At 33.1% G+C, this 11206-nt stretch overlaps 1 pseudogene; it reads right to left on the reverse strand.

Moving 5' to 3' along the window:
* Positions 1–3463: 3463 nt before the first annotated feature.
* LOC127722365 (uncharacterized) lies at positions 3464–4054 on the reverse strand (annotated as a pseudogene).
* Between the last annotated feature and the right edge of the window lie 7152 nt (positions 4055–11206).

An 11206-nucleotide genomic window follows, 5' to 3' on the forward strand; every position in this document is an offset into this window, starting at 1 on the left:
TGATCCCAAACTATTTAAAATGAAAATTACACTTGGATTATCAATTCATTGTCCCTTTTGGCGTGCGTCGTTATATGTTCAAATTTAATAGACAACTTGAAAAGCAACGAAAGATAATACGACCTATGTTTTAATGTCTGGACGAAGTATAATGACCTTTTGTGAAAAACAAATATCATACGTAATCGTCAGATACAAATGATAACCTGGACTTGAAATGTGATTTTTTTCCGCTGTGAGAGGGGTTCTCTTGTGTTATACATTTAGTTAAAATAAAGACAAATTTATGCAAAATTCTTCTATTTATTTAATTTTTAAAAAAGACAATGAGATTTATTTTATTTCATTTTGTAAAAAAACTTCGATAGGAAAACTGACACTTCTAGTCAATTAAGATTGGAGTCGAGTGCACCCGCACGAGCGGGATTCGAACTCACAACCTCAGTGTTGACTAGCTAGTGATTACATTAGTAGAACTATATAGACCACTTGGCCACCGAGGCCTCCGCATGGTAATAATAGTATGCTTCAAATTTCCTTCACTCATTGTTCGTTCTTATGAGAGTTTCCCCCCATACATCATGGACAGCGGTTAATCAAGGTTTATTCACGGTTAACACAAAATATACAAATTTCTTCTGAAATTTAGCCCAATGTTGTTACATATGCTATATTTGAAGTACTATTTTTTCGTCCTTTTCTTAGTACTATCTCTATGTATAGTATACAATACGCAATCACTTTAAATTGTTGATCCGTGTTGACATCGCATTACATTTTATTAACTTAAAGGCACATTTGTATGTGAGCGTTGTCACTATACTTGTAAAAAAATATAATCTTTGACAAATAACAGTGATCTCGTTATACAGAAAGTTCATTAGGACAAAGGTTCAAGTAAATATCCCTGATGCTAAGATGCACGACTATGTTTAAAATTTATTTTTCAAACGTTTTATTATTAACTCAGTACATGTATGACGTTTTCTATTTATTTATTTCACCCAGCGGGTAATGCAGGTTATACAGGGCAAATTTACAAGTTTTGTTTTATGAAATTAAGCCCAACAGTAGATTTGATATAAGAAGATGTGGTATGAGTGCCAATGAGACAACTCTCCTTTCAAGTCACAATTTGTAAAAGTAAACCATTATAGGTCAAAGTACGGTCTTCAACACGGAGCCTTGAATTGGCTCACACCGAACAGCAAGCTATTAAGGGCCCCACAAATGACTAGTGTAAAAACATTCAAACGAGAAAACAAACGATCTAATCTATAAAAAAAATATATAGAAGTGTTAGATTTGCTAAATTGCAGTAGCAAATTTTCCCCTTAGTATATAGTACCTAATCATTTTCATCCTGCAATCGACTTTTCTACTATACTAATACAGGTGTATAGATAACATGATATACGTTTACTAGACGTTTATAGTCTCCTGGTATCCTGCTTCTGTTGCCAGCGAACGGTTATGTCAAATTACTGTTTACGTCACAGTTCAATTTGGGTTCCTCATTGTGGTCCGCGTTTATATCAAGTCGATTTCTTTCAAAAACAAATTCAACGATTGGGATGGGAAAACATGTACAAAATTAATTGCAGGATATAGACAATAACTGTTTAGTGTCTTTAAATATCAGCTCGCATTACACCTGTTTCTTATCCTTGTACAAATACAGCTGATATTTAAGGTGGTACCTAACACTACAGGGAGATTACTCTGTAAAAATCAGCTAAACGTTTTAATTACGTTGTATTGTTAAGGAAATATTAAGCTTCTCAATGATCAAAATTAGTGTTTGTCAAACTGCTATATAACCAATGAAATTTTTCTGATAAAGTGGTTGGTTCAAATTTTTTGAAATTTTTATATTTTTGTCAAAGGGTCAATGTAAACATTTTGTCAAAATTTTATGAAAATTAAACGAGCCAAATTAATATAAGTCAAGGTGTTGGGTACCACCTTAAAGACACTAAACAGTTATTGTCAATGAAACTGTTAATCTGTATTGAATCATGAGCAATACATTTAATTAAGGTACATATGTACCTGTATGTTGTCACTTAAACTTGTAAAAACTTGTAAACTTTGACAAACAACAGTGATCTCGTTATATCGAATGTTGATGTATAGGACAAAGGGTCAAGTAAATATTCATGATGCTTAGATGCACGACTATGTTTAAAATTTATCTTTCGTTCGTAATTATTATGTAAATACATATATGATTAAAGATGCCTTATGGTACACTTATGTATTAAGTGACTGTCCTTGAAGATATAGTTTTAATTTTATTATAAGAGGCCGCATATATCTGTTAATCGTTATATAATGTATCAGTGATAAATTTAGTTTGTCCACGCAAAAGTCGGTACTGGACAATCAGATATCTTGATATAAGCGTTTTGATGTTGGGAAAAATGTCAATTTGAATCTAAAATTAGACTAAGGAATTGGATCATAAAGGTATCCTTGTTCAACGATATATTTATAGTGAAATTTGAGTAAATAGTTTGCATTGAAGGTTAATACGTATGTTAATCTCATTTCAAAGTGGACGAATGTTCGAAAGATTTTTTGAAGACAACAAAAATTCAAAGGAGAAGTTCGAGCTGCTATATGAAAAATATGTATAATGTAATATGTATAATGTAATCAGCCAACTATTGTACAAATAACGAGAATTGTTTTGTGTGTATGTTAATTTAAAAAGACTCTGGTTACCATTTTTCTAAGATGAGCGAACAGTAATGTTAAAATTACTATTTTACAACACTTTATAAATAACACATAGCTGAGAGGGTGATAGAGCAGAGTGTTACCCCGAGAAAACATTGTCAACTGAGGCGAAGCCGAGGTTGACAGTGTTTTTCAAGGGCTAAAAATCTGTCTATCACCCTCTCAGCTATGTGTTATTTAATTTATTATACTGAATGTTCTGTTATTTTTATCTGGAAAAATATTGCAACTTTATATCATGATATACTTTGATAATTACCAACTTTCATTGGCATTTCTGTATAAGATAACAGAAATAAAGATATTGTCTCATTTACACATCTACCCGAAATTTTTTTCAAATTTGATACATATTAAATGGAGAAAATACAACAAGAAAACAGAAATATTTTTCATCAATTCTTTAACAAGAGAAAAATCAAAGGTCACATTCATTTTGTATATAACTATATATGAAACAATTCAACATATAATTAAATTTAACTGTCTGTCAGAATAAAATTCAACAAAGAATAAAATTTAACAGTTACTGTTTAGTTGGTGAAACAATTCAATTTTGAAAATCATTTGTGAATGTTGAAATTGACCACACTGTTAGTAATATTCGGACATAAATTCATTGTGTGAGTGTTCCACCATGGCTGGACATTGTTCATGGACAGCTGAAAATTTCGTATGAAAATAAAGCTTCTATTTCAGCTGCACTGAGCCCAAGTAATGGCTATGCTTCAGGTGTAGTCTCAGTTATATTGTGATCACCTTCAGACTGAAGTTCATGATTAATATTGTCACTTTGAAGCATATTATTGAAACTGTCAGACATCTCACGTTACTTGTTTTTGCTTAGTCTCTTAGAAAAACTACGGATAGAGGCTTCACTCCGATGTCCACTGGCTCTCATTATGTGCCTAGCTTCTATGCCGGCTTCATCCATTGCAGTAATGGATGTTGCACGTATAGAATGATTCGTGAATCTTCTAGAAAGTTTAGCCTTCTCGGAAATTTCAGGCATCATTACTGCTAAACTGTTTTTCCCTATAGCTTTCCAATAACATGTTGTGTCACTTATATCATAGGAATCCTTTGTGAGCTGCCATAAGTCATTGAGAGTCGGGTGAAGTTTTTCCAGATACAATTTAAATGATAATACTGGACACAGAGGATCATCTACTCTTGCGTACATCCTTGCTTCACCGACGGTATCATCAGGGGTATCTTCATCACGATGATTTTTATCATATTCATCTATTTGTTGATACGCATACTCTCTTCCACTAGAATCTGTTTTAATAGAAAATGTTTTTTTTGTCATAGATCTCAAGTTTTCTTGGCCTCTCCTGCATAAATATAACATTATGTCAAACCATACCTTTTTCTGTAAACCATAAGGTGTGATTGTGTTGATTGCAATACTATTAGTGTTATACAGCTTCTGTAGGTCCTCTTTAGAAATAGTGGGTTTGTGGTCAGTAGAGGCATACTCTTTTTTCTTTAAGTTAACGACGACTGCCTTGAAAAAATCATTTGAACCGGTGAATTGAACATCCTTTGTAATGTCTATGGAACAATGTTCTTTCAAATATTTTGACAATCCGTACCTATAATTAGTGATGGTAGAATTTTGCAAGTGATTCCCGTCAGCAAAAAACAGTCTCAGTTTTTCATTCAATTTTGGTTTAGCAAATGTTTCAAATTCATTGTCTTCGCCGAGGAAACCACGGAAACTCTTTAAACTGTGTGCTATGCATCTTTTTGTTGACTTTGAGTCTTTTAACTCCAGTAAATCAGATATATCATCCTCTGAAACTTCAGCAAACATGTCGCCTGTTGTTTTTGTTTAAAATCGGTGTCATTTAGGATCTTACAGCTTTTTGCTTATCTTCGTTACTTTCAAGCGCACATGTGACAGTTATAAAATCTGGTTACCAATTGAAGAAACCAGTTGAGGCTCTGCACGAGAGGGTAACATTAAAAAAAATTGTCACCCGCTCAGCTATGTGATAGAGTAAATTAACACCCTCGTATAAGCCAATCAAAATATTGCATTTTTACGTGAATTAAAATAAAGTTTATTATCTAGGTTGCCTTTTTCGGTCTTTTGTCAAGCTATGTCGATTTCCATATAGAAAACTTTTTGAATTATAAGACTAAACGTTAGAGTGGCAATGTTATATTGCAGGATAAAACAATTTATTATATCACTGTGTGTATCTTTATTTTTGTGAAATTATAGACGAATAAATTTCCTTTTTACGAAATTGCTCCTGCAAAAAAATGAAAATATGATACTGTAAACTTCATCTTTGATTTGGAGGATTCTGTTTTATCTTCTTGGAACTCAGGATGACATTTTAGTGATGAGTGATATTTGAAAAATGATATAAACAGTTGGAATTCAGTGTATTGGACACTTCATTTTCTTTCATGCGAGTTCTATTCAGTTTACAAATACATTGTACCAACTCAATATAATCACCTGGCATATCTCCCACACCTGTGTAAGATATATAAATAATAACAATAACAAAAACAACAACAATAGTTACAATTAGGTGTATTAACATAAGGTCAATGCAGACCCCCGAACAATCAAAACGACTACGAAGAGACAGTAGACCAACACCACCTCAACAAGAACACAACAAAACTTACATTATGTCATCAACAAACGACACCGACACATGTACGTCACCTGTCCGTATTGATATGTCAGTAATCCACCATTCTCCGTGCCAGCCGGTCTAAGCTCTCTTGAACATCAATCCATATCAGAACCTACATCCTAGACGTTCACGTGTTCACTGTCGCAACAAGACATTACACATATTGCAATGCAATTGAAAAATATGCTTCACGGAGAGGATGACTATACTATCAAGGCTACAATCAATCAATACAAACAAGAAATTAATACTCTTACTAAAGAAAATCAAAAACTGCGTGATGACTTAGATGCAGTAGAACAGTATAGTCGCCGGGACCTTCTACGCTTTAACGGTATGCCGCACGGTGGCAATGGTGAAACATCAGAGAAGACAACTGAGCTTGTCACGAAACTAGTGAGGTCAATTTATAGTAACTACCAAGAGGGAGACATAATTCGGTCGCATAGAATAGGCACCCCACGAAGTAATCCAGGGAACAGTCAAAACACAGTACCAAGACAAATTATCGTCAGATTAAGGGACCCAGCAATAAAGAAACGGATACTCAAATGTAAACGGCATCTGAAGGAAAAGCGTTTCACCAAACAAATCCATATGAACGAAGATCTAACAAAAACTCGCAATAATATTGCTAATAAAGCAAGGCAAATCAAAATCAAATCAAAGATACGTGGTCAGTCGACGGAAAAATCCTAGTCAAAGACAATCAAGATCAAGTACACGTTGTCAATACTATGGTCGCATTTATGGAGTTCTGCTCTCTGTACTGCTATCCAGGGACTATGGACTTTCTTGGCAGACTTGAGCTCCAGGCTAGAGATTGGCGGCTTGAAATAGAATCCCGACAAGCTCCAAAAGACTAACTTATAACATCTGCCGAATCTGAAGCCGCAAAAAATCCGGCGCCAACGGCCAATCCTGACACTTCATGTGTTCTTTATGATTTATATTTGTATCTTATACAGTTAACTTTTACATGTTTTACTTTTTGAGGTTATAGTCTCAGTATTAATACTATGCGTTTGTACATTATTCCCTTCTCACTGATATAACGGTCTCTTATCTCATCAGTAATTAATTGTACAAAGTTCTATCTTTTGAACAGCGATTATTTAATATGTCTCTCTAAAATATGGCAATGTCATCCTGATAGATATCCCTTTTTATACACCTTTTTGCCACGTTATTGTAAGTTGATATACGTATAATAGCACCTTCATACTGATATCCGCAACTACGTTGAACCGTAAGACTACAACAAAAATTTTATTTTGGTACATCTATACAACATGATCAAGAAGAGACTCATTTCATCTTTTGTTGATCTTGCATTTGCGTAGTGTAAGAATTACGAATGGTAATTTTCAAGTCTTCTTAAAGATATAAATACCTAAAACACAGCGTGTATTTGTACTAATTGATCTTTTGAATTATCGCCGCGATATAGCCTTTCTGTGCTAATGCGGCGTAAAGCAAACAACAATCAATCAATCAATCTTTTGAATTAAACCCTTATATGTTTGTTTTCAATTTACTGATAAAATGTGCATGTATGTTTTAATATTGCTCTTTCCGTATATTTACTATATGTTATGAACCACAATTCAACGTAGTAAAAAACACAAACCATGCGTAACATTTATCAACAGTGTCAAGGTGAAACAGTGAATAGTATCGAATAACTGTACAATGGTATAAACTAATTGATTACCGCTGTATAACAATTAAACCTGCAATAAGGAGTAACATAGTACAATGGGAGTGAGCAATGAGCAATATCGCATGAGAATCGGCAATTTCAATAATAGTATAGACCTAAAAGGAAAACTATCTTTACTTGACATTTTTTGTATCATGCTGATAGCTAACAGTAAAAACAAACCCCAAGCGTTAGTACTCGTGTTATTCATTCATCTGGTTTTAGAAGTACCGCAAGGGAAACAACCCAAATCTAATAATACAAAATTTATTGTGTAAACCCGCCTACAAAATGTAGAAATATTAGACATTTCTTTTATACTACTTGTGTTACAAATATTACTGATTCTTGGTGCATTGAAACGAATCCAGGTCCATCTGATTACGCAGCATCGTCAGATAGTTCTATCAACTCAAACGACTTGTCAAATTTTTACGATTTGTTCTCGAAATCTTTATCTTTCCTACATTTAAACATCCAGGGTTTAGCTCCTAAGATAGATCTAGTTGCAGCTGAATATGAAGAATTCGATATATTAGCATTTACTGAGTCTTGGTTAAATAGTAGTCATACTGACGATTCAATAAACTTGTTAAACTTTCATAGTCCTTTCCGTCGTGACAGGGGCACTCAAAAACTGGGAGGGTGAGTGGTAGTGTATGTTAAAAATAAATTGAATGTACGACGTCGCCCTGATTTATAAATTGACGAGCTTGAAGCCATCTGGTTGGAGCTTAAAGTACAAATCAAAAACATTTTAATTGGTACTTTTTACATTCCCCCAAATAGTGGACACGAAACATGGGATAAAGTTGAAACAACCTTATATATGGCCTTAAATGACAACAAAGATTATATTATAGTCTCAGGGGACTTCAACGAGAACCAACTGAATATCTCTAACTCTAAAGTCAAAGCTCTACTAAACCAGTTCAGCCTAACCCAACACATTTTACCGAAAATTCTACTTCACTAATAGACCTAATAATGACAAGTAACGTAAACGAGATTTCGTACTGTTGCGTTTGCCCACCGTTGAAAGACTAAATTCGGTACCACTGTCCAGTTATTGGCTTTTTGAACTTCTTAAAAACTCCACTTAAATCTTTTAAACGTAAAATATAGTTATATGACAAAGGCGATTATGATTTATTTAGAAAAAACTCTTAAGTGAAGCGGACTGGGACACGATAATAGCATCCGACAGTGTAGACGAAGTAACTTAGAATATAACAAATACGATACTTCAAGCAGCTGCTATAAGTATCCCCAATAAAATTATTACAGTTCGAAAAAACAGCCCTGTATGGCTAAAATGATATTAAAAAAATAATTAGGAAAAAAAATCACAGAGAGGCAAAAAAATTTAACAAACAATCTGACTGGAATAAGTTTAAAAAAATAAGAAACAAAGTCACTGGACTTGTTAGGAAATGAAAAGAAGATTACAATAATGACCTTATAAACAAAATTATGAATGGTAATCCGTCTAGCACAAAATGGTGGAAAACAGTTAAACAATTTTCTGGTATTAAACCTAGCGATAATGGTATACCACCTATTGAACGAAACGGAACATTAATCTTTGATGATATTGAAAAAGCAAATGAATTTAAGTCTTACTTTGATTCAAAATCTAATTTAGACGACATAGAGGCCAATAACCTAAATAACCTTAACGATGCTGCTAACAACTTAAACGAAATTGAATTAAATGAAACAGAAATTGAGGATGCCTTGAATGTTCTAAATCCTTCTAAAGCATCTGGATTTAATATGTTAAATCCTATTATTAAAAGAAGCTTCATCGGGCATAAAATTTCCACTTTGCAAATTCTTTAATTTGTCGTTAAGGAAAGCTGAATTTCCGAGCCAATGGAAAAAAACTAATGTCATACCTGTCTTTAAAAATAGTTCACCAAACGAAGTTAAAAATTACCGACCTATATCTCTTCTCAGTGTCTTATCAAAATGTATGAAACGCTGTATTTAAAAACATATTTATAATTACCCAAGACAGAATAATATTCTAACGCAAACCTAGTCCGGCTTCACCAAGGGGACTCTGCTGTAAATCAGTTAGTAGACATTTCGAATGATTTTGGTAAAGCTTTGGATAGTGGCAAAGAAATACGTGTTGTGTTCTGTGACATAAGTAAGGCATTTTATAGAGTTTGACATAAATGTCTTCTCACTAAATTACAGAGATATGGTATATCTGGAAACTTACTTAAATGGATAGAAAATTATTTGAATGGAAGGTCATAAAGAGTAGTTATAAATGGTTCAAATTCTGACTGGTTATCTACTAATGCTGGCGTCCCACAAGGTTCTATATTAGGTCCCCTTTTGTCTTTGGTATTTATTAATGACATAGTCACTGATATTAAAGCCCAAATTAAGCTTTTTGCTGACGATACAAGCCTATATTTAACTGTTGATAATCCAATAGAGGCCGCTGAAATTCTAAATAGCGATTTGAATAAAATTCACGAATGGTCCCAGAAATGGCTTTTAAAGTTCAACCCCAAGAAAACTGAAACCATGACTATTTCCCGTAAAAATGCAAAACCTTATCACCCACATTATAACCTTCCGTCGTCCATCAAATTATGGAATCATTTACCGTTAAGTGTTAGAAATTGTGAATATCTCTCTGTTTTTAAGAAACAAATTTGTAATCAGAATGATCGCGTCCCTTTATTCTTTTATGCTGGATGTCGAAAAGGCTTAGTTCTTCAGGCGCGACTAAGGATGAATAGTAGTTCTTAAACTGTCACTTGTTTCCAAGAAACTTAGTTTCTTCCCCTAAATGTCGCTGTGGTGACTTAGAAACTAGTTCACATGTTTTATTGTTTTGCCCACTATATTTGGACATAAGACAAGAACTGATAATATCATTTGGAAGCCTAAAATTAACGGTACCAATGGACACCGAATTTCTATTAAATGGCTCAAATACGATTTCAAAATGAAGAAAACATTAGTTTATTTCTCATGGTACAAAGGTTCATTGTTAAATCTAAAAGGTTTACACATTAATTATTCACACAATAAACCTGTAAGCATTTTGTCTTATCAGATGCATTTTTCTTTACTTTTAAGTTCATTATGTAACTCAACTGATATTATCAATATTTTTATTATGTAACAGAGCATGTACTTTTGATTTATTTGTGTATAATGTATTCATTTTATCAAGGAGACGGATTAATATAAGCACTTGTTGCTTGTTTCTGAATCCTTATTGTGAATGTGTTTATAATTATACTTGTATTATTCATAATAAAATATTGTTTACACCAAGTTGATTGGACTTCAACTTTATCAAAAACTATTTTGACCAAAAACTTTAACCTGAAGCGGGCACTATTATTTTCTATGTTCAGTGGACCGGAAAATTGGGGTCAAAGTTCTGATTTGGCATTATAATTGGAAAGATCATATCATATGGAACATGTGATATGATCTTTCAAATTGATTGGACTTCAACTTCATCAAAAACTACATGTACCTTGACCAAAAACTTTAACCTGAGGCGGGACAAACGAACGGACGCACAGACCGAAAAACATAATGCCCTTAGGTGGGACATACATATTATCTAAGTAAATTTTTTTTTTAGAAAAAAATGGATCCATTCTCTAAGCGCCTGCGTAACGGACGTGATAATCTTTATTTGCTAATAATATCAATGTCAACCAAATGATTTAGTGGATTTTTATATTCCTTTATAGATCTACTGCAAAAATTATTTGTATGGTTCCCTAAATAAACATATAACGGCCGCTATCGAATTTGTTTACAAATTAACCAGCATAGAATATATTCTATAGTAAGCTTTAAGGAACATCCTAATACAATTTAATAAGGGTCCTAAACTTTATTTTTATAAATTTTAAAGGGAAAAAATCACCATTCCGTCATCAGACAAATTTGACCCAAAAAATAAGTCTATATTATCAAAAAAGTAGTTTCTCAGTTCCCTTTTTTAATTCACATTATAAAAAAGTTATCATCAATAACATTGAAAGCATGGTCTCTGCCCTCTAAGAATATTCTATAATTAAATTATGGTCACTAATTCTTAGTTTTGTTA

Source organism: Mytilus californianus, unplaced genomic scaffold (genome assembly GCF_021869535.1).
Source record: "Mytilus californianus isolate M0D057914Y unplaced genomic scaffold, xbMytCali1.0.p SCAF_12, whole genome shotgun sequence".
Taxonomy (NCBI): Eukaryota; Metazoa; Mollusca; class Bivalvia; order Mytilida; family Mytilidae; genus Mytilus; species Mytilus californianus.